Source organism: Lissotriton vulgaris, chromosome 10, assembly GCF_964263255.1.
Source record: "Lissotriton vulgaris chromosome 10, aLisVul1.2, whole genome shotgun sequence".
NCBI classification, from domain to species: Eukaryota; Metazoa; Chordata; class Amphibia; order Caudata; family Salamandridae; genus Lissotriton; species Lissotriton vulgaris.
In genome coordinates, this window is record NC_141698.1 from 232,040,709 (window position 1) to 232,066,729 (window position 26,021).

General features: G+C 45.5%; 1 protein-coding gene across 1 annotated transcript in view; it reads left to right on the plus strand.

Moving 5' to 3' along the window:
- The window catches only part of AGAP3 (ArfGAP with GTPase domain, ankyrin repeat and PH domain 3), a 1,596,783-nt gene that overhangs the window by 254,504 nt on the left and 1,316,258 nt on the right, over positions 1-26,021 (plus strand). The window lies entirely within an intron of this gene.

Sequence of the window (26,021 nt, forward strand, 5' to 3'; positions counted from 1 at the left end):
TGCTCCCCCCAATTTTTTGGGTGTGATTTAGTCTTTTTGCCCCCACTAGCACCAATCTGCCCCCCCAGGAGGGGGGAAAGCCCACTAGACGGCAGGGATATTTCTTTTTGGCCACATAATGTATTAGGGTGGGGGCTGCCAATACAGGCATGTCCATGCCCCCACCCCTCAAAATGTACAGCCTTTATGCCCCCCCACCTTGGGGGACAGTTGGGGGCTGTAGCCCCGGGGGCAGAAAGCCCACTATACACTAGGGATTTTTTTTAAATAATATTCTGTGGTGGGGGCTTCCCAATATGGGCATGCCCATGCCCCCACCCATCCCCCGCAAAAGTCTGACAGTTTTCTGACAAAAGTCTGCTTGTCCCTGAAAGCTGGGAAGATGGTGATTTCAGCACCACAACCCCTTTTTTGATACCATTTGCAGGGAACAACTCAGACGCTTTCATTTGCAGCCCTTTTTTCGCATTTTTCCCAAAAACCCAAAATGTAGCTGTATTTAGGCTAATTTCTGGAACCCCTCCAGGGGAATCCACAAACCCTGGGTATCTTTAGAATCCCCATGATGTTGGAAGAAAAGGACACAAATTTGGCGTGGAAACCTTATGTGGTAAAAAAGTTACAGGGGCCAAGGCGCACACTACCCCAAATAGCCAAAAAAAAGGCTTAGCACGAGGTGAGGGGGGGGGGCTAGCAGCGAAGGGGTTAAGCAGCTTGTTTCACCAGGTTAATATGTAGTGTACATTAGAGAAAAGAAACCACACAGTGTTTAGCAAAAATAAGTCTATTTATTACAACAGAATATCACTATCACATTAGTATATCTCCTACCTGGAGATATCAACATAATACTCAAAAATACTTCTAAAGCAATTAGGTAAGTATTACAAAATCCAGTGGCCTGCAGGGGGAGACCAAGCCATATATTAAGGAAGTGGAATGCGAATTACAAAAGGGAATGGGAATTGGACTATGAGACCCTCAGGAACCGGGGGCACAAGGTACCACCCAAGGTAAGTACCCAGGAGCCCCACGGAGGCTGTGTGCAGAGTAAAAATACAGCTACGTGGTCAATGGAAGTTAATGGAGATGTCATAGTTGCAGTTTTAAAGAAGGACCCTTCCCAGAGGACCCCGAACAAAACCCTTTGGGAGACAGAAGGTTGGAGAGCCATCCCACCCATGGATGCCCCGGGAACCAGGTCCTACACCAGGGAAGCCGGGTGCATGGGGTGAAGTGACGTTTGAACCTGCTGTTGACAACAATGGACAGCTTCGAAGAAGATGCCTCTGGAGAAGATTGTGAAGGAGTCCAGTGGAATCCAAGGGTGGATTCTGGAAGTGAAGAACCTGCAAGCAGAGGGGACAGAGTCTATGCCACTCGGAGGTGACAAGGAGGCATGGAGACGCAATGCCCACCAATGTCGGGAGGTTGTGAAAGGTCAACGGTGACCTTGTTGCTGCAGCTGTGGGGACCAGGCAACACTGAGGAAGGCTACCAGCTGTGCATGAGCTGTACCACTTCAGATGACGGTGACTAGGTGGTCGGTGTCTAGCAGAAAGACCAACAAGCCTTGGTAGCCGCAACTGGTGTGGAAGACGAAACAGGAGCAACGTTGAGACCAGCAAGTTCCATTGGAACACGCCAACAGCAGGAGAGTCAGAGCTCGCCCCAAACAATCAAGGGAGCACACTGAAGGAAAGCAGACCCTCAGGAGGACCCTTATGCTGAAGGCACAGGAGTTGCAAAGTACCTCCAGCAGCTCGCCAAAGATGAAGGCCCACGGTGCAGAGGATGCAATAAGGACACTTATCTTGGATGGAAGAGATGCTGGAGGTTGAAGATTCTTGTAGCCCAAAGATCTCTGGAGTGCAGAGCTAACAAGCCTTGGCAACGGCAAGTCGACATGGTGCGCAGGGGCTTGGTCCCAGCAGTTCTGACAAGTGATACTGGCCTTAAAGTTGCAGAGACGACAGGTCAGGCCTTGAGGGAGTTGCAAAACCATTACCTGTGTTACTCAGGAATTCCATAGGACGACAGGGGCAGCAGACTGATCAGCATCAATGTGGTGCCTGCAGATGCATGGGAGTGACTCCTTAACTCCAAGGGAGATTTCTTCGGGTCTCCTTGATGCCCACAGGACTGTTGAAGAACCTGGATGAAGCACAGACACAGACGATGAAGAAGAATGGAAGAACAGCTAGACCAGGAGCAGCAGGAGTCTTTCTTGGCGCAGTCTTGGTTCCGGTAAAATACAATGAAGTCCAAGTGTCCATGTGATTGAAAAGCAACGTAGTTTGAATGTTAAGTCTTGTCCCACAACAAATCCAAGGATTCACCCATAGGTAAGCCTTTAAGTACCCTAAAGAAAGAGTTGGAACAGCTTGAGGGTCCTTCCTAGAGGAGGGGCTGGACAGAGGAGTGGATACTCCCATTTCTTTTGTCCAGTTTAGGGCGAGAGCATGAGCCAAGGCTTCCCGAACTTGTTCAAACTGGGGTATGGAAGGAGGGCACCAAATATGCCCTTCAAAGCAGACTGGTGGCGTAGGCAGATGTCCCCACCCCAGCCCAAATACACTAAGTCCTGTCTGGGAGGTCTCCTGTCTTAACCCGGGTCTCAGTGCTTGGGTCCCCTTGTTCCTTAACACTGTCTGGGAGGTGGTCACACCTCCCAGTGATAAGAAACCTATTGTTCCACCTTCCCCTGCTCGAGCTTGGCTCAGCAGCAGGAGGGCAGAATCCTGTCAGTGGTTGGCAGTGGCACTAGCTTGCTTGCAGACCCTGAAAGGCTGTTACCAGGTATACAGGGGGTGGCCCCAAAGGAGCCCCCCAGTATATGGGATCATACTTCCAACACTTGAATCTGTGGTGGGGTATGATTCTGACATGTTTGATACCCTTTTTTGCCTTTGAACTTAAACAATACATATAGATTTGTATTCCTTTCCCAGAAGACACATAGGAGTGGCAAGGAATATATCTACTGGGTTTCATCAACACAATATGAAATGATACTGCTCATATCCAAACAATGTTTGAGAAGTTATTAACAGTATAGGCAAGTTGTGAGGCAAGCCTCAGATTCATTTCACCAAAACTTCTGTCCTCAATATAACATAGACACGGTAACATGAGGCTGCGACCACCTATGTATTCCGCTCCTAAATAAAAAACCCAGAGACTTTAAAGTACTACTCTTTGCCTGGTAGTGTGGGGTTGCGACCACCACTACACTCCAGGTAATTATTCCGTAAACTCTTGTCCCAACATAACATCCAGCAGAGTGTGAATCCTTCACCACTGTCCGTAATTTGAACAAATATCCAAAGCAAAAAGTCACAAGAACGGAGACAACCGGCAGCCTGTGGTTGCGACCACCACCTCCGCTCCGGGAATACACTGTACCAACTCAAAGGTAATTGCACAAATGATAGTAAAAGAAGAAGGAAAGGCTTTTCCTCTCCGTAGAATTCCCTCAATAAATGGAACGGTAACACAAGGTTGAATCTACCTCCGTGTTCCGCTCCTCTTCCAAAGATACGTGGTACACCAGCAATGGGACACTGCAACACGAGGTTGGATTCACCTCAGTGTTCAGCTCCTCTTCCGTCCAAGAGAATACCAACTTCGGTGGCAGTCTTACCTGCTGCGTTGACCAGCCGTCATATCGCTAACACCGTGGCTTATTCCCGCTGGCAACCTGCTACAGCAAACAACCCGGAAACAACAGAATTACGCGCACTGGACATGGCGCGGCAGCACGTAATATATGTTCCGACCAGGAGGATCATGGGACTTGTAGTTACAGCCCCACCTGTGCTAGGGAAAAAGTACTAATGCTGGAAATTAGGTAGGCGCCGTTATACAGATCCTGACAAGCTGTAGCTAGTCGCCCTGTGGTTGCACGGCCCTCCACTGCCGCAATAGACAAAGCCTTTGGAAGCACGTTAATTCTGGTTCCCGGAATAGACTTCTATGTGCCTGGGCTGCCCGGGGACTTTGAGGTCGCCTTTGCCTGGGTTGGGAGGAGTGCCCAATCGGCATAGACAGCTCCTGACCCCTACCCCATGGTTATTACCCAGTCTTGCTGCAAGACCGCCAAGATGACTGCTGCCAGGCCTAAAAAAGACAGGTCGCTCAAAAGACATGGTTATCAAACAAAGCAGTGGGATCCCTGGACCTAATGTGCAAGCCGTTCAACAGAACCCAGAGGAGGACGAGATAGGGGAGCCGGTGACTAGGGCCTTCCTTGAGTCGCTATTTGCATCTTTCTGAGAGGACCTGCAGGAGGTCAAAAAAGATTGATAGTCAAGACTTGAGGAAAGACATGGACAATCTGGGGGATAGAGTCGCAACTCTGGAGGATCAAGGTAGTAGCCACACTGAAGACGTTGAGATGCTACAACAAGAGATCCTGTGGCTCCTGGACCAACAATTAGATCTACAGGTGCACACGGAGGACCTTGAAAACAGATCCTTGTGCAATAAAACCCGCGTCCGGGATGTGCAGCCCAAAGCTGAGGGTGTGTACATTAAAAACGTCCTCACCAATATCTTTCACTTCATTCTGGGCACCGAGCTGGCCCTTGAAATCAAGCTGCCCCGTGCGCATCGAGTGGGTCCCCAGCTCTCCAGCAATGCTGCCCCAGCTGACATCCTGGCCTACTTCCAAGATTATGAACTGAAGGAGATCTTACGTAAAGCTAGGGAGAATAATCCTATTACCTTTCAGAAACAAGCGATGACGCTCTACCAGGACCTTGCAGCATCCACACTACAGAAGAGGCACACTTTTCGGCCAGCAACTGCATTTTTGCATTGTAAAGGCATAGCTTATTCCTAGGGGCATCCCTTTTGCCTTACCTTTCTCTGGGATGGACGCCTACTTCAACTCTCCTCCTATGAGGAGGCATGCAGGGTCCTGGGTCTGGACCCGACTGGAGACGAGCAAACAGAGCAGGCCTCTCAACGTAACTCCTCTGAACTTATGCGCTGGCACACTAGGGGTCCCAGATCCAAAATGACCAAGCCTGATCCGGACACTATAGCTAAAGGCCAGCAAGACGCAGTGGAGGCACTACCTAAGGCCTTGATGCAGTCGGACCCTTCTTGAGGCAACTGGGCGAAACGCATTGACTACTTCCTTGTCGGCGGAGCGGGGAGTAAGGCCATGCAGATACCCAAAGATTAATTATTCAGCTATAGACTGTGAGTCTTGTACTTTTTTCAATATACTTCTTCTCTTGTTTCAAGGTTTTTCACTGTTTATGAGTTGGGATTTACGGGGCACATACCTCGTATTGTAGCACTCATGTCTTCACAATCATGAGCTTGACCTGGTGGGCAGGGAGATAGACGCTCCGGTTCAACAAATAGCACGACTTGTCAAGCTCAAGGCAACTCCCCATAATACACATAGTGATGGGTAACCCTATGAATATTGTCAGTCTAAATGTTAAGGGCCTCAATAACCTGGTTATCAATATCTAGGGAGCTCTGGAGCTGATATATGCCTTTTGCAGGAAACTCAGCTCCTAGCACAAGACTACCACAGGTTTAGATCACGGTCCTTCCCCACACAGCACTTCTCGTCCGCCCACTCCAAGATGGCTAGGGTGGCTCTCTTAGCCTCCCCCATCTTTAAAAGTTCCGCAGGAGATAAAGTTGCTGAAATAAAGGGACGGGTACTAGCATGCAGCCTGACAGTGGACACATGGTCCGCGGTTGTAGCTTCTCAATACATGCCAAATGAGGGTCAGAAAAAGTTTATTCACACAGGCGTAGCCGAGACGCTGGAGGCTCACAACAGGAATGTTCTCGTGGGGGGGAGACTTTAATTTGGTCCTTGACAACGACCTGGATCGATCCACGGCTAGATCCGAACACTCCGGACTGCTCTCTCCATGGGGCTGCAGGGCACTTCGCACATACTCTTACTACTCGCACTCCATAAGACATAGGCTAGATTGGAACTTTTTTAGGTACAGTCAAACTATTACACCTAACATCCTCAGTTGGAATCCTCCCTTCTGCATTGTCAGATCACTCAGTAGTGCAGTTGTTCTTTCACATTCCTCCGATTTCCTGCCCTAGACGGGTTTGATGGCAGTGGGACATGCTTACTCTTTCGCAAGGAGACGGTCCAACAAATAGAAAACTCCATTGCAGAGCACCTGCCTTTTAATGACACCCCAGATATTGCGACCTCCACCTTATGGGAGGCGCTCAAAACAGTGATTTGCGGAGAGTTCATAGCGATCTCCGCTACTGATAAACTACTCATGGAGCAATTAGCGGGACAGGTTAGAGAATTAGAATACATACATCGGCGCACTGGAGCTCCACAGGTTTGGAGGCAGCTGACCGCAGCACGACCCAACCGGCTCAGTTGTCACTGAGAATGCAGTGATCGCTGACGTATTCTGACAATTTTACACAGAGTTGTACACTGACCAACAGTTGGATTTAGAGGCAAGTGACACTTACTTGAAGGGGGCATACACATCCTCCCTCACAGCAGCTGAGGCTGAAACACTGGAGCAGGACATTCAAATATAGGAGGTCATTTCTGCCATTCCCAGGTTAAGTGCAGCTAAGTCTCCGGGTCCTGACGACTTCTCCCCCCCAATTTTATAAAAATGTTCTGCACAAAATTGGCCCCCATCCTAACTCGGTTATTCAACAGTTTGTCGTACCCTGGGGATCCCCTCCGACATGCACACAGCCACCATTTCTGTTATTGCCAAACCTGGCAAGGATAGGCAGCTCTGCCATTCACACCACCCCATCTCGCTCCTCAATGTAGATCTTAAACTTTTTACTAGCATTCTTGCCTCACGGTTGAGGCCCCAACTCCCTTATATTATAGATCCGACTAAACCGGCATCATCCCACAGCGTCAAACCAGTGATAATACAAAGAGGGTGCTGTACTTGAGAAAGCCACGAGAATTCCCAATCATTATATGCTTCTTGGAGTCGATGCTTTAGAAAGCGTTGGACAGGGTGCACTGGCTGTTGCTCGAGTGGGAGCTGGCCCACTTCAGGATCCCTGAGAGATTCTGAACTTAGGTCCCGAATTGCTACCATTCCTCCTTCGCATCTCTGAGGGTAAATGGGCCACTATCTGTACCATTTCCTATTTGTAGAGGGACCTGTCTGGGCAGTCCGATGTCCCTACTACTATTTGCTTTATTCATGGAGCCCTTTGCTCAGAAGGCCTGTGACACTGTGGAGATTCGAGGAACTGTTTTGGGGGGGGGACAGGGGATCGGGGGACATAAAATGAACCTTTATTCGGACGATGACCTGGTGTTCCTGGTTCACCGCTGGTCTCCCTCCCCGCCTTCCTAGCTGAGATGGAGGCGTTTGGCGCTGTGTCCAGTTTCAAAATCAATCTCTCCAAGTCACAGGCTCTGAGCCTCTCGCTCCCCCCCAGACACCATAGATATCAATTTCTCCTGGGAGCGGGACGCTTTACTTTATCTTGGTGTGTGGATGAAAGCAGATCATTCTTTTCTATAGTCTTGGTTAGATCTGTTTGTCTCTATCGAGAATGCGTAATGTCAGCAGTTTTGCGCTCTGGAGTTTCCAAGGCTGCTCTCGCTTGAAGACGCTTTTCATCTTAAGTGGAGTTCAGGCATCCTGTATGCCTTTCTGTCTAGACCACTCCTTCCCAGAGTTTTCAAGAAGATCAGGAATGATCGGGCCCAAGTCATCTTCATGGATTCAGACTGGGCAAGGAGAGTTTGGTATCCTGAGGTACTGAGCATGGTAATCTATCCATCGATCAGGCTGCCCCTTCGTTAGCATCTTTTGTCGCAGGGGATGGGTGCTCCACCCGAACCTTTCCACTCTATGCCTTGTTGTGTGGAGATTGAGCGGCAACAGTTGAATGGTTTCGACCCTCTTCCCGGACTCTGTAATGTCATTTTAGTCGCCAGGCGTCTTTCCACCGAGATAGTATACACCTGTTGTTGGAAAAAAGGTGTAATATGGTGTGCAGAAAAAATCATTGATCCCCTTTCTTAACTTTACTCTTCATTCTTTCCCTTGCCCAGTAGGGCTCTCCTCAGGGCACTCTTAAGAGCAATCTGTTTACTCTTTCTGCCTTTTTTGTGCACCAACCCTCATTGTTCAAGTCCCCTACTGTACATAGGTTCTGAAAAGGTCTTCACCAGTCATTATGCCTCAGTGGGACCTTAATTTGGTGTTAACTTTAATGTGTGCTCCTTTCAATGCTTACTGCAATTGTCCCCTAAGGCTGCTGACAGTCAAAACAGTCTTCCTTGTGGCAATAACATTTGCCCGTAGAGTAAGTGAGCAACAGGTCTTATCATCTAAGCAACCTTACCTCTCAGTCTATCCTGACAAACTGGTGCTTCGCACATGGGTCTCCTTTCTACCGAAAGCGGTCACCCCACATCCAATCTATCACCCTTCGAACCTTTTATGCTCCTCCACATTCCTCTAAAGAAAAGGAGCGACTTCACCATCTGGACCCTAAATGAGCATTGTTGTGCTCCCTTGACCGCACACGAGTTCCAGATGGACAACTAACACTTCGTGGGTTATGTTGGTACAAAAAGTCAGGTGGTGCAGAAGCAAACCATCTCTAGATGGGCCGTGCTCTGCATCAAAATCTGCTACGCACTGGCTGAGAAGCAACCTCCTGAAGTCTTGCAAACGCATTCCACCAGAGCTAAAGCTGCCACAACTTTGTTAGCACACTGGACAGTCTGATTTGTAGAAACTGGCACTTTGCCCGTTTGGTCGTTCAGGACTTTCCTGTGTGAAGTTGTCCGTAGACCCACCTCCTGCAAGGTATTGCTTTGGTATCTAATCAAAGGTAAGGAATCTGCAGCTAGAAGTCTCCCTCAGATCAAGAAGTTACTTACCTTTGGTAATGCCTTATCTGGTAGAGACCATATCTAGCCACAGATTCCTCGCTCTGCGAACTGATTTTCTAGGGACAGGGTTGATTTGTTTCCGGGCCCTAGTGTTCCACACCAGTGGTCAGTGTTCTTCATGGATCGGCGCATCTAGCGTGGAAAGTTGTAAATAAAAACTGATCTCCGCGCACCTAGGTGGTGCCTATATAGTTGCCGCAGACATCACTTCCAGGGTGGAAGCCTCCGCATGTGGAGTCAATCAAAGCCACCTACTGGCCCGCAGGGGTACTGCTCTCGAAAAATCTTCCAGCTATAATCTGATGCTGAGGAAATTCAAAGATAAAGAATCTGCAACAAGATATAGACTATACCAGATAAGGCGTTACAGAAGGTAAGTAACTTGTTCATCCAAGTTTTAGCAAGCAGACTGGATATGATCTTGCCTTTCCTTGAGGATTCAAACTGTCTGGCTTTATGAAGGAATCCAAAATCGACAATAATATCAGAATTGCACCACATTTGATATGTTCAGTCAGAATTGGTGGGATCTTAGCAGTGCTGGTAGATTGGATGCTGAGAAAGAATTCAATATGATGATTTAAGAAGTCCTACAGGAGGCTCTGCACCATGTAAAGATGAGAGTAAAATAAAAAAGCATTGTAGTGGTGAATTATACTTGTTCAAATGGGGGCGGGGGATACTAGATGGATAGTAATTAAAAACGATAGAGCTGAGGAGCTCTAACAAGTCGTTCTAGCTTCCACTCTCTTATTTGTGCTCTCAGTCAAACCATTGATGACCTAAAAGAGGAATATTCACAAGTACCGGAGATTCTGTATGAGAGTGATTAATGGAAAATGTGTTTTTTCATGATGTGATTGATTATCTGTGGCATACTGTATCTGTGGTGCCACCTGTATGTGGACCATTTGTGTGCATACTGAACCTTCTCCAGTATGGCACTAGGAATGTCTGTGATGCACTTGGTTTCAGTGCTGATCTTGAATTATTAAAACATGTTATATGAAGCAAAGATGTGTGATATCTTGGTTGATTATCTTGTTATAATGTTGGAGGAGGGAATCTTGGGTAGAAAATGAAAGTTGCCTCTGGTGAGTGTCTGAGGTGGAATGGAGAAGATAACTGCTTCAGAATTTCCATTTCATGGTTGTCTTCATTTAATTGAGCCACAGATTTTTTGTCGCCAATGTTTCAAATATAGGTTCCTAATTTGGACACGTTCTTGCTATCCACGGTACAAATACCATGTGGTAGTTTTTCTGCCCAACTGACCTGAAAGAGTGTTGTTATTTGATCTGCAACTGGCAAATATCCTGCATTTTTGTTTTTTAACAATTCATTATGTTTGATCAGGTCTACATTTAAAAAAACAAGCCTTGTGAAATGTCACTTTGATTACTCTTTGTAATGGCACTTGATGTTTACAGGCATGATCCCCATCTGAGCTGTCCTATGCTTTCTTCATAACTAGAGTACTTAAACAGTTCACAAATGTGGGAATTTGCAAAGCGAAAGACTAGACATATTTTTCTGGTGTCAGGATAAAAAGGTGATTCATTGTATGGGGTCAGCTGCACAGAGTTCCCCCTAGGGACATGCAGATTAAGCCCTGCCGCTGGGCTATTTTATAACCATTTTCCTCTCTTGGGCAAAGAACACAGCGAACAGGTGAGGGGAGACCCAGCAAGGTCCTTCATAGCTGGTAATACTGGTGCCCAGGGTTGAGCCTTTAAAATCGATATGCCCCTTTTACAGACCTGTAGGCATGTGATTGACTACCGCCTTTGCAGTAATAACCATTTAGAGAGATTGAATGGAATGGCCAAATTAGATCTCGATATTCAAGGGAACTGCAACATGACTGACGCTCAGAATGGGGCACGTAAACACCAACTTAGTCTAGCGTTCTGGAAAGTGGCTGGCATTGCCCATAAGTTAGGAAATGAACACTGGCAAAAACTTTGGCAAGCACAAGATAACTTGCGCCTGCTGGAAACATGGGCAACAGAACCGATCTTTGTAAATGGTTATCATTCATTTCAGACAGGGGCACCTACATCAGTGTCGGGAAGCGCTAAAGGGGTTCTTTTAACGTTAATCCCTTACACACTATTGATAACAGTAAAGAAGGTTGAATTTCCCAGCACCCTTTTCACCTGCTCTTTCTAGAGGCTGCCAGTAAGTGTGATGGGCTTTTAATAAACTATTATAACAACGAATTTGGGAGAAACATGCACTTAGTGGTAGATGAGCTGAATAGGGTGATAGATAAACTTAATAGATTTAGAAATGAGGGATCACTCAATATTGTTTGGGTGGGTGATTTCAATATACTCCTTTGTAAGTATAATCAAGAACGTGTTTGTGGCTTAGAAGATCCGCTGGAAAACTCCATTAATCACTTTGCCCATAACGAATACAGAAGTAGCCTAATCAGGATGCTATATACCAGGAACATGGTATTAGCTAATAATCTGAATATACTGACAGGCCATCCAGGGAAAACCTTCCGGTGAAATGGATACAAATCTACTATTGATTGGTATTATGGCCATTATTCCTTTCAGTGATAAGATTACCCACGTAGATAACTTATTCACAAGTTTTAGCAACCACGTCATTTTAACTATACAGATGCGTTTGGCCATTAGGAGAGCAATGAAGTATCAGGAAATAGAAACCCCAATTCACTCAATAAGAAATGGCTTCCAATTAAAGTGGGCTCAAATTGACTAGCTTAAATTAGTGCCCACAATTATACAGAATACACTGGATAACATTCTTAAATGTCTAGAATGTGACTGTAGCCCAGCACTAATAGTCACACACTTTACAGATCTTTTACGGAAAGTAAAAATGGCCCTCACTCGTTATAAGTCAGAGACTAGACTAACATCAGTGTGCTAGTTCGGTTCCCCCTGGACAAAATCCAGAAAAAATCTCAATCAAGCCCTGAATTTCCAACCCAGAAATGAGAAGCAAATAAGATCAGTTCGAGGCATGTGGGCTGCTGAATTCATATCTGTGTATAGATTGCCGCCTAGTGTTAGGTCCGGATGATTGCACATTGTTGTCCTCAAAGAGTCTTCGAAGTATCACGAGATAGGTGGCTCCTCCTTCGGACTACAGTGCGCATAGGAATCCTCTCCATCCTCAGATTGTTTTTTTCCGCCATTGGGTTCGGATGTACTTTCCTTTACTCAAAGTTCGGAATCGAAAAAAGTTATTCTAAAAGGCCAAAAGGCCTTAGAGTTCGTCGGTATTGTTTCGATCGGTCTAGAGAAACTTTGTTTAGAGTTATCCAGCTCCGGACGTCGATTCGGGCCGCAAGGCCTTCTCGACGCCACGTGGACCGATCGTCGATGCAACGGACTCCTTTTAAAAGATGCCCTCAATGTAACGCAAAATTCCCACATACAGACAAACACCCTGTATGTAACAGATGTCAATCCCCAGATCATAACGAAGACGACTGCCTAGCCTGTGCCCAGTTTCGATCCAAAAAGACAATCCGGAATCGAAGGGCTGCGAGGTTAATAATGCAGCAATCAGCGCCGGAGCCAGAAAATATCTTCGACGACGAGGAAGACTTTGTCGAAGCCGAAGAATCGGAGGAACAGTCCGATCAAGACTCCGAGCATGACTCCAATTACTACATCGACGACGAAGAAGGCATCGTCGAGGTAGGAGGAGACGATCAAGGGATTGGAGCTGTCGAGGACGACTCCAGTGACGAAGCGGGCCGAATCGTGAGTACACTGCCCCACAAACACATTACGTCGGTTCCAAAGGCTCAGGTCGCGGCATCGCCGGAAGGCCTTAGCCAAGATCTCGATACCGATTCTATAGCCTGCACTCCAGCTCGGCTAAGAATATTCAAAAAGAGCCATCTCATAAGCATCATCAAAAATTGGTATCGAAACCAAAAACAGTGGAACCAAAAACGAAACCGAAACTGATAGACAATACAGTCTTCGGACCGAACTACGTAGACCCATCGGAATCAAACAAAAAGGTCGCCGAGTCGAAGGCCAACGTGCCTATACAAACTCCGAAACCGAAGGCCGTCGACCCGATAAAATCGGCTCCGACTGCAAAAACAAAAGGGGTTCTTTGATAAGGCCTTGATCCCAAAATGGTCGTTGAACCGAAACAGAAAGTCGACAAGCCAACAGTAGTTCCATATAAAACTATCGAGCCGAAGCCAATCAATCCACAGAAGGGCATCAAGCCGAAAAATGAAGGCAACGTTCCGAAACAACAGCTTTCAAAGACGCCTCAAGTTCAAAAGGGGTCGATCGAGCCGACTAGAAACGTCGAACCGATCAAAACATCAGCTCCAAAGAAACCAGCACAGCCAAAAAACACAGTTGGACTGGCGAAACCTTTGGGACCAACTAAATTTGGACTTCCAACTCCCCTTGAAAAAAAGCAAAAAACTCTTGGAACGTCAAAACTGGTCGACCCAAAGAGCAGTGTCGGACCGAAACAATTAAAGTCAAAAACTGCTGAAGAGGAGATCTTATACCCAGACCACTCAGCAGAAGAACAGTCAAAACTCTACATTGACCCTAATACTGGCAAAGTTACTCTCTACAAAAGGAAAGTCAGACCAGTATCCAGTAAAGACTCCTATACTATCCCACTAAAGAAGAAAAGGGACTGTGCTACTTCCCCTATTCTATTTGAGCATATCCATCAAACTATGCCTAACACATACACAGATTCACCCACACACTCAGAGGAAGAGGTGATTGATGAAGATAATGAGGATTACATTTACCCAGTAGACCCTGACCCAGACAGCCAGCCACAACCATGGGCAGACCCTTATAGCTCTACACCCATTCCAGATACACCTGCATACCCTACTAAGCCTTCCCCTACAGAGGATACGGCTGAATTTAATGCACTAATAGACAGAGCAGCCCTCCATCACAATGTAGAGATGCATGCAGACCCCATTGAGGAGGATTTCCTCTTTGACACTTTTGCTTCATCAGAAAGGTCTGTAAAAACATTACCTATGTTGAAAGGGGTACTTAAACATGCAAGAGACATATTTAAGGAAACCAGTAGGGCAAGGGTAATTAACCCTAGAATAGAGAAAAATACAGGCCAGCACCATTAGACCCCACACATATTAAGGGGCAACTGCCTCTAGATTCATTGGTGGTATCCAATGCACGTAAACGTGCAAACTCCCAAACAACAGGAGAAGCTCCTCCTCCAGACAAAGAGTCGAAAATTCTTGAGGCTTCAGGCAAAAGGGTAGCTGCCCAAGCAGCCAACACATGGCGTATTTCAAATACACAAGCCCTGCTAGCTAGGTACGACAGGGGACACTATGACAACTTAGAGACACTCCTCCAGCATTTATGTGAACCCTACAAGGAACAGGCTGAGGAACTAGTACAGGAGGGAAAGTTAATAACTAATGCCTCCATTAAATGTGCCTTAGACGTTGCAGACACAGCTGCCAGGTCAAATAACACCAGTGTCATGCTCAGAAGACATGCGTGGCTTCGCATCTCAGGTTTCAAAAATGAAGGTCAGTCCACTATATTAAATCAGCCAGTAAATCCAGATTTCTTGTTTGGTCCAGCTGTAGACAACATTCTGGACAAAATGAAGAAGGACACTGAGACTGCTAAGTCGATGGGAGCCTTGCAATCCCAACAAAATAGGGGCTCCTTTCGTCGCTCCAATTACAGAGGAGCTGCAAGAGGTACCTTGTCAAAGCACAGCTCAAACTACAAAGGGAACACACAAACCACCTACAACAAAAGCAATAATAGAGGTGGTTACCGAGGCAATAGCAACAAGGGCAGAGGGAGAGGAGGTAATACCACCAGATCCTCTACCAACACCAAGCAGTGACTTCTTGTCGCTACCCCCAGACCATACAACACCGGTCGGGGGACGACTACGGCAGTTCCTACCTGCCTGGCAAAACATCACCACGGACAGGTGGGTAATACAAATTATCCAAAATGGCTATTGCCTAGAGCTCATCTCCACACCGCCCAACATACCACCCGTACACCGTTCTATGTCCACAGAACATCTCAACCTATTGCAGCAAGAGGTTATCAGTATGCTGCAAAAAGGAGCCATAGAACCAGTACCAATACAACATCAGGGTGCAGGGGTATACTCTCTATACTTCCTAATCCCCCCAAAAGACGGGTCTCTCAGACCAATATTGGACCTCAGGCCCCTAAATCAATACATTCTATCAGAGCATTTCCATATGCTCACTCTACAACAGGTCTTACCACTGCTGCAGCAAGGAGACTTCCTCGCAACTTTAGACCTCAAAGATGCATACTTCCATATACCTATACACCCGGCTCACAGTAAGTATCTCAGGTTCACAATACAAGGTCAGCACTACCAATTCAAAGTCCTTCCTTTTGGTGTGACAACAGCCCCACAGGTGTTCACAAAATGCCTAACGACAGTAGCTGCACATCTAAGAAGACAGCATATTCATGTCTACCCGTACCTGGACGACTGGCTAATAAAAGCAAAGTCGGCCCAGCAATGTGCCAGCCACATGTCTCTCACCATTCATCTCCTACACAGTCTAGGCTTCTCGCTGAACTACCCAAAATCTCACCTGCAGCCGTCCCATGTACAACAATACCTGGGAGCAACAGTAGATACTCTAGCAGCAAAAGCATACCCAAGCACAGCAAGGATCAACAGTATGCAACTGCTCATACAAAAGTTCAAGCCACAACACTCGCTCTCTGCACAAGTGTTTATGCAACTCATAGGCATGATGGCTTCGTGCATATACATAGTCCCTCACGCACGACTACACATGCGTCCGCTACAACAGTGCTTAGCAAAACAATGGAACCAGGCTCAAGGACAATTGAAAGACCTAGTGTTGGTAACCAGTTGTGCATACAACTCTCTGCATTTGCAAAGGTCGACTGTTCCAAGAGCCTGTACCACAGATAGTCATGATGGCGGACGCATCCCTGTTAGGATGGGGAGTCCATGTCCTTCAGTACACAGTGCAAGGCCTATGGACAACACAACAAAAGAAAATGCACATCAACTTACTAGAACTGATGGCAGTTTTTCTGGCACTGAAAGCATTCAAAATACATTTGTGCAACAAGACTGTGTTGATCCGGACGGACAACATGACGGCAATGTATTACATACAGAAGCAGGGAGGAACACACACTCCACAACTGTCACACCTAGCTCAAAGCATGTGGAAGTGGGCCATTCAAAGAAACATTTTTCTCATGGCGGAACACATCACAGGCAAGGACAATCAAATAGCGGATCTGCTCAGCAGACACAGCCAACAGATGCACGAGTGGGAGATTCATCCCAAAGTGCTACAACCATACTTCCAACAGTGGGGACAACCAGACATAGACCTGTTCGCCACAAAGGAAAATGCAAAATGCCAGTACTTTGCCGCCAGGTTCCCACATCCGCAGTCGCAGGGGAATGCGATATGGATGAACTGGTCAGGCAAATTTGCGTACGCTTTTCCCCCAGCACCACTAATACCACTGGTGGCACTCAAACTATGCCAGCATCCAATGCCACTAATCCTAGTTGCTCCAACATGGGCGAGGCAACTGTGGTACACAACATTTCTAGAACTCTCCGTGGTGCCTCATCAAAGACTGCATCTAACACCCGCTCTTCTAACGCAGAGCCATGGAGACATACAGCACCCAGATCCGCAACAGCTGAACCTTGCAATCTGGCTCCTGAAGTCGTAGAGTTTGGGTACCTAAACTTGCCTCCAGACTGCATGAATATTATCAAAGAGGCAAGAAAACCTGCTACTAGAGCATGTTACGCTTCAAAGTGGAAGCGTTTTGTCATTTATTGTAACAATAATGACATAAGCCCATTAGATGCTTCAACACCAGTGGCGGTTTTACCATTAGGGCGTTTGGGCGTTGCCCCACCTATAATTATCAGGCAATTTATTCGAGCGGCGCGTTAATAAAAGTTTTATAAATTAACGCGCCGCTCGAATAAATTGCCCGATAATTATTGCCCTGCGGCCGTGGTGTGTGTCATGGACATGGACAGTATGCACTGTCTGACACTGGGTGGCGCTGGACTGACTCTGTGCCGGCACAGTGCGCACTCACTGCGCATGTGGTGTTTGCCCGGCAGGGCTTCTCCAACTAGCAAACTATGTGGTTTTCAAAAAAACAACCGATTAGGGGTTTGCCTGCCTAATGCAACGTACCCCATTGCTGAAAAAACGAACAATGTTTTTTTAAGGCTCAGCCCAATCCTGATGCTACTCTCTTTAGAGAGCAGCTCTCCTCTAAAGAGAGCAGCATCAGGATTGGCTACTACTGTGTCTCGGCAAGTTGGCAGCCATTACTAATTAGTCTAGGCGCCAACGGGACCCCAGAGCAGAGATGGTGCGGACCCGGTCAAGTGAAGACAAGGTAAGTTTTTTATTTTATTTATCCCCACCCCCCTGGCCCCCAATGTGAGCGAGCCGTGTATTCAGTATTGGTAGCAAGTTTGCCTTTGATGAGCAGAGTGCTAGCTAGATGAGTGAATGCAGAATTGTTCTAATGAGAACCTGGAGCCGAGGCTGGTAGGGCTCGAGTTTTGGAGGGGAGACCGACGAGGTGGAGCTTTGCCCGGGTTGAGTCTTTAATATTTCGGTCGCCTCACGTTCGTTTGCAAGATGAGTTTGCTCTGATCCGCGTTCAGTGTTCAAGACTCGTGGGTCCGTCTAATCTTCCCTTTCTTTTAATTCCTCTCTATTTCTCATGTTTTACAAGCTACACGGACTGCAGTTTATTAATTAGTTAATTACGTTTTACGGACTGCAGGAGCATTCATTCGTATTCCATCGGTGGGCTGCAATGTTGGAGAGCATGGTTAGTGTGGACAGCGAGCTGTAGTGAGTGAGCGTCAGTATTATTAAGTGACAAAGACAGATGAATTCAGGTGTCAATGTTTCAGTGGCGAACCGTTACGCCCTACCACTTTCAAATGTCACCAGCCGCCACTGTTCAACACAAAACATCATTTGCTATCTTTTGCACTTACATCGTTGCAATTTAGCTTATTCATCTATACGAATACACTTAGCTGCCATAGCAGCTTATCTTCAAAACAGACAGCATCTTTCGCTGTTTCGAGTGCCAGCAATTAAAGCATTCATGGAGGGACTCAAACGAATCATTCCTCCAAAACACCCACCTTCACCAGTCTGGAACCAGAACATTGTTTTAACCAGACTGATGGGACCACCATTTGAGCTGTTACATTCATGTGAATTACAATTTCTAACATGGTAGGTGGCTTTTCTGGTAGCGATTACTTCGCTTAGAAGAGTTAGCGAACTGCAAGCCCTAACTGTTCAAGAGCTATTTATTCAAATACATGCAAATAGGGTGGTGCTTAGAACAAACCCTAAATTCATGCCAACGGTGGTATCCCATTTTCATATCAATCAAACAATAGAACTGCCAGTGTTCTTTCCAAATCCACAGTCAGTACCTGAAAGAGCACTACATACATTAGATGTCAAAAGAGCTCTTCTTTACTACATTGACAGAACTAAGGATTTTAGGAAAATTAAACAATTGTTTGTTGCCTTTTCACCACAACACAAAGGCAACCCAATTTCATATTCCGGGTTAGCCAGATGGATCGTTAAGTGCATTCAAATATGTTATCAAAAATCAAAACGCACCTTAACAGTTCCCCCAAGAGCGAATTCTACATGCAAACTAGGGGCATCTATGGCTTTCCTGGGAAACATTCCCTAGAGGAAATATGTAGAGCAGCCACATGGTCTACCATACATACCTTCACAAAACACTACTGTGTAGATGTTCATTCCAAACAGCAAGCTGCTGTAGGACAGGCTGTTCTAAAAACTCTTTTTCAAACTGCTGCAGCTGGCACAGGTAGCCACCTCTAAGGGAGAGACTGCTATACATTTTATGCACAGATATGAATTCAGCAGCCCACTTGCCTCGAACGGAATATGCTACTTACCAGTATGCATCTGTTCCTGGCATGTAGGGCTGCTGACATTCATATCGCCCACCCTCCTCCCTGGTGCCTGTCGCAGCTGTAGCATTCATTCTTTCTTGCATGGACATCTCCTACTTTACTATACTCCATCTCTGACACAATGACTAAAAACAATCTGAGGATGGAGAGGATGCCCATGCGCACTGAAGTCCGAGGTAGGAGCCCCCTATCTCGTGATACTTCGAAGACTCTTCCAGGACAACAATGTGTAATCATTCGGACCCAACACTAGGTGGCGATCTATGCACAGATATGAATGTCAGCAGCCCTACATGCCAAGAACAGATGCATACTGGTAAGTAGCATATTCCTTACTCAGAGTCTATAAGGTAGCAAGAAGGAAAAGAGAAAAAGAAATGAGAAAGGAGGCCAGGGTCGAACTTGATCATGCAGCCAGTAATAGCAATAGTAGCGATTTTTTTAAGGTAATTAATGCACCCTGCTTAAAAAATCCCAAGGATCCTTCATCGGATACTCATGGATACTCATGTAGGTGAAGAAGCATGGGTGGTACATTTTGCCTCAAGTAGCTCTCCTGTGCAGTTTTCCACCAACACAGATCTTACACCTCAGGGCAACTTGTTTTTCACACTTTTGGAAGCAAATAGATGGTTGGCTGCCTGTAGTGCTGGGAAGGCCCCCGGCCTGGACAGGGTACCAATAGACTTTTTTCAGGCAAACCAAGATATGGGGGCCCCACTATTAACCAATGTTTTTAATAATATAGCTATAGCCAGTCCCCCACCTTCCTGGACCACCAGTGTAATTGGCCTGATATATAAAAAAGGGGACAGGGGAAGCCCAAAGAATTATGGGCCAATCTCCCTGTTGGAAACAACTGCCAGGCTCATGGGCCAACTCATCTTATTTAGATTGGAGGGGTGGGCCCAGGAGAAGAATATCCTAATGCCGGCGCAGTATGGTTTCCAAAGGGGAAGGGGCACAATAGATCAGTGCCTGAATCTATCACTAACTATAGATAAATATACCAGGGATAAGGGTGGCAAAATGTTTATGGCCTTTATGGACCTGTCAGCAGCATTTGACTGTGTAAGCCACTCCAAGCTATGGCACATAATGTGGGTGATGGGGATTGAGACAGCTATAATAAACTTCATCTGTCAATTATATTCTAATGCCACCGCATGCATCCATTATGTCAAAATGGGGGAGGTATCTGCCTTTTTAAGATTGCCTGGGGAGTTAGGCAGGGATGCGTCCTCGCCCGTTTCTTTTTTCCATCTATACAAACGGTGTTAAAGCAGCTCCCTTGGGCGCATCTCTGGATGTCTCCGTGTTTGATACTCGCTCTCTACCAATTCAGGCCAACGCTGACGATGCATTGTTGATCGCCAGAATGGGAATAGTCCTTCAATGCCTTATAACGGTGGTTCCCAAACTGTGCGCCGCGGCTCCCTGGTGCGCCGTTAGGAGCAGCCTGGGGCGCCGCGCACGATGGGGGAAAGAGCTTGTGCCGAGGCAGCTGTAATCATGTGAGAATGTTGTAGCGATTTTTAAAAAAAGTGCAATGTGTCTCGAACTATGTTTTATGTCTGTATATACAATTAGCAACAAAGAACAGGACAAAACTCCTGTATCCACTAAAACTGTGATAAAAAAAATGTAATGCTACACATCGCGTTTATTTCAAAAGAAAATATCAATATATCAGAAACTGTATTCATTTTATGTCAACTTTTGTGACTCGAAATGGTATTGCTACTACCTCTGCTGCCCTGTGAACATGTATTTTGGTTTGTGCCGTCCACCCCACCAGCCACCTACGAATGCACCGTGAATTATGGTATGTTTGTGTATGTACTTTTGTGCATACGAATATATGTGTGTAGATACTTGTGTGTATGCGCCTGTGTGTTTGTGCACGTGTGGGTTTCTTCATGTGTGTTCCTGTGTGTGTATGTCTGAGCATTTGCGTGCATGCGTGTCTGTGTGCGTCTGAGTGAGTGTGATAGAGCGTGCAGGTCACCCGACTCTGATTTTTCCAAATATACACTACTGGGCCCATTACGTGTTTTATCACTATTTCATAAATCAGGTAACCTACACACCGCTATCAGTAATTCAAGTTTTCCTTTCTATTTATTTCTGTGTACCTGACTTACCAATCGTCGAGAACAGGTACCAATGATCACCATGGATCAGGAGCTAATTATGAGATTCAAGCAGATAAACACCAATACCATATACATTTATATTTTGTTTATACCTTGTAATAACCACAAACACAAGAAGTTTTAAAAGCTTTATCTAGTCAATAAAATCATCATATGCCAGGAGAATGAAATTCACACAGATCAAAACATCTATGACTAAGATTAGAAAAATAGTGTAACTATGAATCAATGTAAGGATCATCTAACAATTGAAAAATAAAGGAAGTGGGAGAGAGAAGGAACACGCTAATTTTGTCTAATAGATTTGTATCACGTTACTAAAGGTTGGGTAAGAACAAGGGAACATTCTAATAAAATGCTAATTTGAATATACTAAACGATATAGAAGAAACGATACTCTCGGGATGCGTTTAATTTCTATAGGAAGGGTAACAGTGGAACATACTAGATATGCAAAACAGTTCAATGTTTGAGTAAGGGTAAGGAGAAGATAAGGAACATGCTAGAAAAATACTTTTCGTGAGAGTCAAATGTCAGATATAATTCACATAGGCAAGATTGCTTTATTAAGGAAATAGGAGAGAAAGATTTAGATAGACAAACACCCACATATATTATATTTATCTAGGACAGAATGAGGACTAACCCTGGCCACGGGTCAGTTGGGAAAGGCGGGAAAGGACCCTCATGGACTTAGAATGCCAGTAGGCGAGCAGGTACAGCTCATGGACAGTCAGGACAGGATCACCCCAGGATTTGGATCAGGACTGGGTTCATCAAAGGGTACGACCAACACCTGCAGCTTCAGATGCAACGCCTGCGCTACGCCCTCTCTGCAAGGAATCTGCCAATAACCCCGATTGGGTTCTCGAATCTCCCTGTAAAGTGCTTTGCCAGCACTTAAGGTTTCTCCACCCCAGACTAAGTTTGTGGAAATTATGGACAGAGTGCTCCGCAGCTCTCTGTATCAATCACCTATAGAGTTCGTAGGGTCAGTGACAGGTCAGCTATTCGGACAAGTCGGACAATTTCTCTAGCAAAACCTAGGCCAGTTATACTGTTTTCGGGTCGATGTACCACCCACAAATGTTGCAAGTGAAAGGATCCCCAACTTCGGATTGGAGAGGCGGTTAGGTCATGACTCCACCTATATTTTGAACTTTCCCAGAATTAATATTCAGTTTTCGAACCCACCCCTTACATTCCAGTTCCCATGGCATAGAAATTCAGAGCACAATAGGGCATACAAATATTATCGCAACATGTAACAAGTTCAGGTACAAGTCGAAGTCTTCTCCTGGAGCAGGGGTCACTTTCCCAGGAGCATCTTAGCTTCGGCAGCCAGCTGGCTAAGTTCCACTACTGCGTGATTCGTTTCTCCTTCATCACGTGGTTAGTACTACACGGGCTTCAAAGATGGAGTGGCTCACCGCTCCCAGGCCCACAAAGATCGATACATGAAAAGTAAGCGAAAACAATTTAGAAACACAGAAAAATTGAAGACACTGTACACCATGATTGGCTTTACTACACCCCTTACTTTATAATATCTATAGCATTAGGAGCTAAGCAGAATAAAGCAGCTGAGCAAAAGCAGCGGTGGCAAGCGAAGAGCATGTTAGAACAAAGCGGCCATATTAGCTGTACTGCGCATGAGCGAAAAAATTCCCTCCAGAACTGCGAGTGCGTCACATCACATGGGTATGACCGACGCATGCGCAGACTAGAATCCCGCATAGCAGCGAACATTTTAGCTGCAAGCGTTGTTAGGATTAATAAACACATAGGCAAGCATCACTGGGACACCCGCTTGTAGTGTAGAAGTGCAATATTAATAAACAAAACAGGTTGATTATAATGTTACATTATGCGAGGTTCATGAGTTTCAAGCAAGTCGCGTAACGTGCAAATCCTTGCTCCATCAAGTGTGCCTGTGAGTGCCAGCTCGTCCGTCTGCATGTCTCTGCATATGTGTCTACGTGTTGTTGAGCATCAGTGTGAGAGTGTGGATTGTTTGTGTGTGTGTGTCCGCCTGAGTGGCAATATATGTGCGTGCAGGGGGGGGGAGGGCACATTGCACGAGGGCAGTCGTGACACCGTCGTGCCCCGAGAGGAGTGGACTATCCCGAACATATTCAAGTTATTAAAAAGATATTTAAAGTTCGCCGTGTGGAAGCGCACCTTGCCGTCGGTGTTGGGGGAGCGGGGCTTGAACATTAACTGCAGCCCGGCACGGAGAGGCTTGTGGGGGAGGAGGTGATGGAGGGCAGGCACCGAGAGCGCGAGAGCAAGATTCACACAAACAGAAGGCGCTTCCTTCCTTCACATGGACTTTTTCAGGCGCTGGAAGGAGTCGAGTTGTAACTGCATTAACTCGGCGCACTCACTTCTACAGTTTACACCAATTAATAACAATGTACAGGACGGCGAGGAGCAGAAAGACGAGGCTGCAAGAGATGGACCGGCTGGGCCACGGGTAGAAGGTGGCGAATGGGAAGAGGCACTCTTCCCTCACTCCCACTCTAGTCTGTATTTTGTTTCCGTCTGCATTATATTTTTCCTCATTTTATTTGCATTTATCCGTTTTTAGTGTTTTCTGAGACCATGAACCTGGAACTAGTATTTTTCTACTTTTCTTTCACCAAAAAGGTACACTTGAAAGTGGATGGCTGATTGGTTTTACAGATGCTACAAGAGGCCATATGTTTTGCATCACTCATAGTTAAAATATAGATATATGACATTAGAATGTTGGTACAAGCACACCTGCAACTGTTTAAAGCTTCATTGGAAAAATGTTTTCCCTTTTTTTATTATTAATTCCTCTTGTCTCCTCGTTGGTCTGCACAGCTATTGGCATCGTGATGGGCAGCACAAAAGATCCGAATGCCTCGTTTCTGTGTTTGTTTTCATATGTCACAATAAATGTAGACAGAGAAATTGCGTTCTCTCTGTATTTTCCGTTAAAGGGCGGTACTGTACTTCGAAGTGAATGACGGAATCACATCCGCCTTGTCTATTTTGGAACAGATTATTGAATTTGCTGCAATTGCAGGGGTTAATTTTGGCCGGTGGTTGAAGGTGGGGCCCAGGGGCACACATGTTTTTGGGGACTGGCACCTGTTTTTCCTCAACAAACTTTTATACAGGGCAAAAGAGACAGAGAAAAACGCATCCGGGGCAAGAGACAGAGAAGAAAAACGCAAAAGGGAGAAGAAAGAGAAATATGGAAAAGCCATAGCAAAGGGAGAAAGTAGGCCTGAAAAAGAACCTGCGAGTGTAAGCTAAAGGGGGAGCCACGGCCAACTGCCAACAAGGTGGAGGGAGCCACAGGTCAAAAAAGTTTGGGAACCACTGCCTTATAACATCATATGCGTCATTGGATTTGAAAGTTAATCAAACGAAATCCATTGTGATTATAGCAGGGGCTGGCAAACGTGATAAAGTCCTGAACTTCCACATGGTATTTGGCAAAATAGAAGTGGTAGATACTTTTTCCTACTTGGGCATTCTATTTAATAAAAATCAAACATGGTCAAACCTAATGAAGGGTAGGGTTCTAGGAATGGAGAGGGGTACAACAGCTATTATGTCCTTCTCCATAAAGTTGGGCGCCAGACCCCTAACCCCCATAAAAAAGCTCTACCAAGCTAAGAAAAGTCAGCATCTACATGGCAGGCGTCTGGGGTATGGTTGTCACAGACCAGCTTCAAATCCTTGAAGATACATTTTTATAAATCCTTAGTGTCCCTTCTGTCTTCCCATTCTAATGATATTTTACAAAAAGAATTGGTTTTACCCTATACGTCAGACACAATCAGTTTAGCCCCGAGATTTCTGTGGTTTTCCATCTGGCATAGGGATACGGTTAATCTAACGCAAACTATAATAAAAAACTGTCTAAAATTGGAAAACTATAGTAAGATTAGATGGCTGCGTTACATGGCGTCAGACCTGACTTCTAGTGGGCTAGAAAAACTATTTAAGGATCAACTGGGTGCAGGAACATTTTGAAACGGAAGTATAGAATCACAATAAACAGGCTCTTCTCGCATACCACCTGATCCCGCCCCCCATTGTGGGAGGTTAGTTCTACCTTGCACACACTGGCAGAGCTCAGCATAGATACACTACTGCGATTCGGTATGAACTTGATTCCACGGATGCTAGGTTACCATGAGAGAAGGTTCAAACATACAGATCTGACTCCGTGTTCATGTGATATTCACTATCTCCAAACAGACCTTCAGCTGGTCTTGTTTTGTGGGTTTTCTAAGAAAGAAAGAAATAACTATATTTTCCCGATTTTAAGGCGCTATAATTTTAGACAACCTTGTGTTGCTTTATAGTTTTTAAAATCTTTGCCTGATCATTTTGTCTGCTGTTCGGTGGTCACATTTTTGTGGGCTTGTTCAAAATGGAGAAAGCTGTGGGCTGTATAGTTGGTGTGGCGTCTTTCACTTTTCAACTAAAAGAAGCTAAACTGTAAAATTATGTATATTGCACGTGGGCATCAGTCTAAAAACATACGGGTTTCTATTTCTTTTATTGTATGTCTTAAACTTTAAAAAAGACTTATCTATGTATTTGATATGCAATTTTAGCAGTAATATGGATTTTACCCCAAATGAATTGAAGTTTTATGTTGGTTACTGTAGCTCTTTTTAACTGTGCTTTTATGATCTGTATTTAATGGAGCGAATAAAGAATGTATTGATTTATTCATTGTAGATAGCAGTAATGATTCTTTTTGTAAATAAAAAAAAGCCATAAGCCTATGAAGAATATATGAATAGATGAAGATTGAGTTTGTCTTTATTCTGGTCCTCATAATTGCTTTCTTCTTGCAGGATTTATCTAAGTTTCTGACACTCAATGTGACTTCTCACTGCAAATTGGGTGTTTGGAAGTGC